Source organism: Sparus aurata, chromosome 19 (genome assembly GCF_900880675.1).
Source record: "Sparus aurata chromosome 19, fSpaAur1.1, whole genome shotgun sequence".
In the NCBI taxonomy this organism is placed as follows: Eukaryota; Metazoa; Chordata; class Actinopteri; order Spariformes; family Sparidae; genus Sparus; species Sparus aurata.
The window spans coordinates 28,105,475-28,113,444 of NC_044205.1; the positions used below are offsets into that span (position 1 = coordinate 28,105,475).

General features: G+C 41.8%; 1 long non-coding RNA gene across 1 annotated transcript; it reads left to right on the forward strand.

Annotated features, from left to right (window-relative positions):
* The first annotated feature begins 1,708 nt into the window (after window positions 1-1,708).
* On the forward strand, window positions 1,709-5,206 carry LOC115569995 (uncharacterized). The gene is made up of 5 exons (XR_003981655.1): window positions 1,709-1,805; window positions 2,515-2,644; window positions 3,840-3,966; window positions 4,075-4,194; window positions 5,166-5,206. It is a non-coding gene; the product is annotated as an uncharacterized LOC115569995 (long non-coding RNA).
* The last annotated feature ends 2,764 nt before the right edge of the window (window positions 5,207-7,970 follow it).

Here is a 7,970-nt window from a genome sequence, read left to right on the forward strand (position 1 = left end):
AAAGTAACTAAAGTTGTTGAGTAAATGTACTTAGTTACATCCCTCCCTGTCTCCACATTAGCTCTCTTTATGACAACAGAACTGTAGATGAACACATTTAATGTGATATGTGTGTTGTGCTCTCTGTTGCAGCTCCACCCTGTGGAACGATGGAGTAGTGCAGTTAATTTCCACATGTTTCTGATCAACAGTACAAGTTGATGTTGCAGAGTGAAGTTCTGCTTATTACCACTAATATCAGCTGTTTGTCATGTTAGAATAAATGAAGTGGATCAAATCTGAACACAGTCTGGATTCAATCGAGGCTTTACTGAATCTTCTGGACTGACTTGTGTCTGGATTTTGGTGCAAAGTCAGCAGCTTCATATTTCCTCTTTATATAATGTTTGATATTAAAAAGATGAGTTTAACATGCTGATTCTACACTTTATATTCATTAATCATGTCTGTGAAACAATCACAAGTGCACAGAAATATAAAACTCTTGATTTTTACAGAAAACCAACAAATCCTGTTTTTGACTTTAAAGTCTGTGAAGTTTATCAGAGTTTTATGTGTGACCCTGCTGGTTTTCACATCACGTCATCAACGCAGACACATGACGTCATCCTGTGGAGCTTCTTCTCCCAGAAGTCCTTGTTGAAGCTGACGTCATCAGCACCGTTCATGTCCTGGTGCTCCTGCTGGAGCTGCTTTCTGCCAGCAGATGTCACCATTTCACTGTTTGGACCCAGACTGGTTTGTGTGAATGGATCCAGTTTGTGTGTGCAGTGAGAACTGAACTGGTGACGTCAGTACTTTCTTTCTGACTGACGTCATTTTACAAACATCTCAATTTTGATCATAATTTTATTGAACTTGATTTTAAATGATGGAACTGCACGTGAATTAAAACAGCACACAGATGAAAATGATTTGTTATATTCATTTATTCAACAAAACAAATGTGGACATAAAAAGACTCTTTCAACCATCATATCACAAACTCAGTTTCTGTTTGAGCGAGAGAGAGAGACAGAGAAAAGGTTCAGAGTGTATGAAATGAAATACAACTCGTTCAGAGAAAAGTAAAAAGTAAAATATATAATCATAATGAATAAATAAAATAAAGAATAAAGGAAGCAGGCTCGTCTCACATTAATTTGTACAGAGTGAATAAAGAGAAATACTTTGACAGCTTCTTTATCTTCATAATCGACAGATTTATTTTGCACTTTTAACTCATTCTTCATGTTTATCAGACTCGGTTTAGTTTGGAAGTTTCTGCATTTATGTATCAAGAATTTACTTAACAACAGTAAAATATTGAAGACAAAATCCAAATCCAGATTTCTATCAGAACTTCCAGCCTTGCCAGTTTTCTGTGTCAGTGGTGATAGTTCGGTTCTGTTGGACTGTAGCCGGCCCTGCAGGTCCTTCCAGAACAGTTGGACTGATTCACAGTGAAACAACATGTGATCCAAACTTTCAAACCACATTATTCACATCAAAGTTAAACCTCAGTCTCAACAACTGGTTTGTTTGATGAATCTCAGTGAAGATGTTGAAGTTCAGCTCTTTCAGCTGAGGAGGGAGAGGGGCTGAAATGTCTCTCCTCCGTATTATCTTCACCTCATCACCGGAGCTACTTGTTGTTGACAGGCTCATCGTGTCTGTCTCATCCAAACCTGGCGTGGCCGGTGGGCGGGGCCAGAGAGTGACCGTTGGTACGAGTTGGACCGCGAAGATGTCTGAAAGAATTAAACCGTCAGGCGTCGAGAAAAGGAAAAGGAAGAAGGTTGAGGATGCAGAAAAACAAAAACAAGGTAATGTGAAGTAATGCAGTGCTCACCAGGTGATGAACGTTTACACACAAAACGTCTGTTTTTAATTCAACATGTAGAAAAAGACGTCAACGGCTGCGCTGCTGCTAGCTAGCTAGCTAGCTGTAGACTGCGTCAGGCTCTGTTGCCACCGGCGGTCTCAGTTCTGTATCAGAGAGAAACTGGAACTCAGAAGGTGACGGTTGGATTTTTATCTTTAGTCAAAATAAATACATACAAAATAAAGTAATAAGAAAAATAGGTGTATGAATTATTCCCTCTTTACATATTTTTTAGTTTATTTAGTTCAGTAATTTGAGTGAAAATATTAAGTGATGTCCTGAAACGTAGCTTCCATCTTCCAGATGAGTTTGTGATGATGTGTGTTTTTATGAAAAGAGTTGATGAGGAAAGTGACAAAGTTGTTGTGGTGTTACAAAGACGACTGCAGCAGCAACATGTCTGTGAAGAAGCTGTTCCAGGACAAAGCTCACGTTGAAGAGCTGAACGTTACCAAATACTTGTTCAGCTGATCTACAACCAGAAATATTGTTCAAGGGAGGTAAACTCAGCTGACCAGGGGAAGATTGTCTGACAGCAATCTGAACTTAGTTTGCTGTGTTTGGTTTATCTGTGTTAGTTTGAGCTGTTCAAGCAGAGGGAGGTCATCATGGAGACACTGAACAGAAAAAAGTAAACATGTGATTTACAGTAAATGACAGGAGGAGGAGCAACACTGACCAGAGGGGAGACAAGGAAGTGAAAGTGTTCAGTCAGTCAGAGTTCAGACTTGATTTTGAGTGAACAGAGCAGCAGGAGGAGGAGAAGACGTCTGAGGCAGGGTGAGTTTTATTTCTACATTATAGTTTTACAGTCAAAGTCTCTGATTCTTCTGTGAGTGCAGCATGATATGCTGAAAAATTCCAACGGAACAAGAGACAACAAGCTCATATTTAAAGAAAACTGACATGTGTGTGTTGCTTCCTCTTTTTCTTCAACAAACTTTCCTTCTGACTCATGTGTCCCGAGCTCACAGTCAGTATTATAATGCTTATTTCTCAGACAGACGCTTTTCATACAAAAAAGTAGCACAAAGTGCCTTACAGAGATTAAAGACAACAACAGAAAAAAAGACACAGCAAATAAAATGAAGGGAAGAAGATCAAAAGAACCCTCCCACCCCCACAGATATGCACAGATACATACACACTCATATACCCACTCACACATACGCACGCAGACACACAGACCCAAACACTCACACATACACTAGCTGTCACGGCTGGGCAGCGAGACCTGAGGCTCAGAGGAAGCTACGGTCCAAGGCTGCAGGGAGTGCCGCCACAGAGACCACCCCAACCCGGGCAGATAGGAGTCCCCGGGCCGAAACTGTCCATGGGACAGCACCCCCAGCGGCCAGACCACTCCCAGTCCGGCAGGCCCCCATGAGGAAACACTGGAGATAAAAACTGACAGACTAAACATATCAACATTTTTTGTTGTAACTAAATACTAAGAACTAGATTCTTTTAGACATTTAACCTCTGACATGTAACAGTTTGAACCCAGTTGCAAAGCAACAAAGTGATTTTTGACTTTTGAAAAATTATTTCCTATTTAACATGAGTTCTTATAAAACTTGTTTGTATTTAAAAACGTATTAACAGCTGTTATTTATTGTTGGACTATTCAACAAATTAAAAGTAGAAAAAAAAACTATTATCATCACAAAGTGACCTCACTGAAAACCTGACCAGTGATCCAGGTACAACAATAAAGAAATAACATGTGCAGGCAGGAAGTGGAGACTTTGAGTGGACAGAGCAGGACATCATACTGAGGGACGTCCCTTTTAATTACACATAAACATGGCCCATCTTTGTAAATGTCACTTTTGTTGAGCATCACATTGGGTGATGAGTCTGCAGCTTCACCAGCTCCATTTTACACCTTCCTCCTCCTCTTCATCTTGTTTCACCTGTTTGTCTTCCTCGTCTTCATGTTGTTCTCCTTCCATGTGCTACATATTTACCTCAGTGCTTTCTGAAGTGCAGAAGATGAGTGATTGTGTGGAGGAAGAGGAGGACGGAGCAGAGTCTGCAGTCTCCAGCTGTCTGTCTATGAAGAGTGACCGGTCCAAAGAACCTGGACCCTCAGACACACAGTAAGAGGACTGCCGTGTTTTTAATCACTGGACTGTCAGTATCAGAAATGTGTGTATATAAAAGTGTGTATTGACATGAAATAAATACAAACATGTTGGTGTTTCCAGAAGTCAGCACCACAGACGGAGAGAAGAGTCTTCAGTCTCCAGCTGTCTGTCTATGAAGAGTGACCGGTCCAAAGAACCACCTCTGATCTTCAGTAAAGAATCTGGACCCTCAGACACACAGTAAGAGAACTGATACTAACTTAAGTTTATGCAACTTAATCTACCATTATATGCACAAACACAGAACACAAATATTTTCTGGGAATTACATTTTAAAGCTTTGTGATTTGTATTATACGTAGTGACGAGACAATTATGTGTCAACATCAGATATTCTTTTTGAACACACTGCAGTGTTGCATCATGGGATATAGCCTAAATATTGTTGACTAGTGAGATACTTCAAGTTCATTCATTGTTTGTCTGTTAGAGAAATTTAGTCTTCAAAGTGTTTAGTTTGCTCAGTTAAACCTTCAGGAGTTTGATGGCTTATTCAACGTGTTTTGCTGCGATGGAAGAATTACTGATGAATGAAAACCAACAAAAGTCATCTCAGTGTTTTTACTGCAGATGGATCAAATGATCTGTTCAAAACACAAGAATTACAACTTTCACTGAATGTCAGGATGAGGAGCACAAAGTATTTTACAGATAGATAAATGACACAAATGAGGGATTTATGTTCTGCTTTAATGACAAGTGAGGATTTCTTCTTTATCTTTGCAAAGTAAAAGGCTCCATTGATGAGGGCTGGAAGTATCTCATGGAAACTGTCCCAGAATCTTCACTCTGAGACTGTTTTTATCTTCATCAAACCTTCTTTATCAAACACAATTGTTGAAGAAAGAGGAGGGTATATTGTACTAAGCGTGACCATGTACTTTGTCCAGTATGGTTGAAGTTGTTAATAGCTGCTAATGAGGTCATGTTTATGGTCCTTTTTGTTTGTGTAATAACATTTTCCTTTAAAATGTATTTAATTACTCAAATCAAATGATGCAAACTGCTCCACTCTGACAAAGTGTTAGTGATTGGGAGTTCAGTCCAGATTCAGACCTTGGAGAAGACATACTTATGTTTACAGTCTGTCTTCTCTTTTGTCAGACTGATCTATGATTTCTAATCTGAGTGATTTTCCTTTATCTCTTCAGAAAGACAGAGGGAAGTGTTTCTGTGGAGGAGCAGCCGTCCTGCTGTTCTTTGTGTCAGGACGTCCTGAAGGATCCACTTTCTAACAGCTGTGGACACTGGTTCTGCAGACAGTGCATCACCTCATACTGGGACCAGTCTGCTTCATCAGAACACTCCTCCTGTCCCCAGTGTGGAAAAAGATCCAGAACAAGAGCTGGACTGCAGACAGTCAGTCAGACTAACACTGTACAAAGTAAGACTGAACATCTGTCTGCTGATGTCATCATGTCTGAAAACAGGAACTATTCATTTATTAAAGGAGTCATAACCTGGAAATCGCAATTTCTCTTGTTAAAACATGCATATTGGTGTTGGACCTCAGTTGAAACTTGCCTGAAAAGCTGGAGTTTGAAAGTGGCTAATTTTTTATTCCGAACAGGAATAGCGCACAAGGGTGCGCATTCCTGAAGCATGAGATTTTGACTCTGCTCCTGTGGTCACGTTACCACAGGAGGCTACTTGCATAAGCATCGGCTCACAGCCGTCCTCAGCCAGACTTTCTGAGTGAGCACGCTGAATCTGCCTATTTCTCTGTCATTTTCACGCCATACATCGTGACCACCAGCATTAAAACTCAGGTCTTATATGTTAAACACGGGTGTGAAAAGTAAGGAGGAAAAAAAAAAGAATTTACCATTCAGAGACATCCTGCTGTAAACGTGTCTCTTCCACCGTCTATGCCTTTTCACTCTCGGCTCGTACATAAATGCCTGAATTCCGTAAGGTTCGTCATTTAATGTGTGTGCCATGACAGGGGGCTGTTTATGTTTTGGACGCTGTGTGCATGCAGGCTCGCCCCCCATTCCGGCTCTGTCCTTCCTGCGGCCAATCAACGTACATCCGGACCAGTCAAAACCTCACGCATAATCTCGGATGAGAAAGTCGCGGTATGAAAAACTGTCAGAACAAGCTCTATGTTTGATTTAAAAAAAAAAAAAAAAAAAAAATTCTAATAAGTTTTAAGAATTGATCCAAAGCAATCCAAGGGGGACTGGATATGTAAAAAAAAACTGGTGATGACTCCTTTAAAGGAACAACTGTTGTGTTCTTTAGAGCATTTAATATTATCATGATTATCATTCATTCAAAAACATTTGTATTTAATCAAGATTCTTGCTCTCAATTTAATCCCAAAATATTTTCTTCTCTTTCAGCTGATAGTGTTCTGCAGGAGGCTTTAGATGAACATAAGATCAGTCTGAGGAGGAGATGTGAACATGTGACTGAAGGAAGTGATGAAACAGGAAGTGATGAAACAGGAAGTGGAACCCTCCTCCACAGGATCTACACTGAGCTCTACATCACAGAGGGACAGAGTGAAGAGGTTAATACCCAACATGAGGTGAGACAGCTAGAGACAGCTTCCAAGATGGAGAGCCTCCATGACACTCCAATCAGGTGCTGCGACATCTTTAAAGCCTCACCTGACCAACAGAGACGCATCAGAGTGGTTCTGACCAACGGCGTCGCTGGAGTTGGAAAAACCTTCTCGGTGCAGAAGTTCAGTCTGGACTGGGCAGAGGGCTCCGAAAACCAAGATGTCAGTCTGCTGGTTCTGCTGTCGTTCAGGGAGCTGAACCTGATCAGAGATGAGCAGTACAGTCTTCTCAGGCTGCTCCATGTTTTCCATCCAACATTACAGAAGGTGACAGCAGAGAAGCTCGCTGTCTGTAAACTTCTCTTCATCTTTGACGGCCTGGATGAAAGCAGACTTTCACTGGATTTCAAGAACCACGAGGTCGTGTCTGATGTCACACAGAAGTCATCAGTCAGCGTGCTGCTGACAAACCTCATCCAGGGGAAGCTGCTTCCCTCGGCTCTCGTCTGGATAACTTCCCGACCTGCAGCAGCCAATCGGATCCCTCCTTCATGTGTCGACAGGATAACAGAAGTACGAGGCTTCACTGACGTCCAGAAGGAGGAGTACTTCAGGAGGAGGTTCAGTGATGAAGATCTGTCCAGCAGAATCATCTTACACATCAAGACCTCCAGGAGCCTCCACATCATGTGTCTGATCCCAGTCTTCTGCTGGATCACTGCTACAGTTCTGGACCACATGTTGACTACAGACCAGAGAGGAGAGCCGCCCAAGACCCTGACTGACATGTACTCACACTTCCTGCTGGTTCAGACAAAGAGGAAGAAGCAGAAGTACCATGAGGGACGTGAGACGAGTCCACAGGAGCTGACGGAGGCTGACAGGGAAGTTCTTCTGAAGCTGGGGAGGCTGGCATTTGAACATCTGGAGACAGGAAACATCATGTTCTACCAAGAAGACCTGGAGCGCTGTGGTCTTGATGTCACAGAGGCCTCGATGTACTCAGGAGTTTGTACAGAGATCTTCAGAAGAGAGAGTGTGATCTTCCAGAAAACAGTCTACTGCTTTGTTCATCTGAGCGTTCAGGAGTTTCTGGCTGCAGTATACATGTTCCACTGTTACACCAACAGAAACACAAAGGTCCTGGAGGCTTTTCTAAAAGACTTCACACTCAATGACTTAGAACCAAAGTCTGTTTTTGAGAAGATTTCTGAGTTTTTTTCTGGCAGTGAGACCCATTATCCATCCCTGGATGACTTCCTGATGAGCGCCATGGAGAAGTCCCTTGAAAGTAAAAATGGCCACCTGGACCTGTTGGTTCGCTTCCTTCATGGCCTCTCTCTGAAGTCAAACCAGAGACTTTTAGTAGGTCTGCTGGGTCGGACACACATGAGTCCAAAAATCGTCCAGAGAGCCATCAACAACTTGAAGAAGATGCATAGAGATG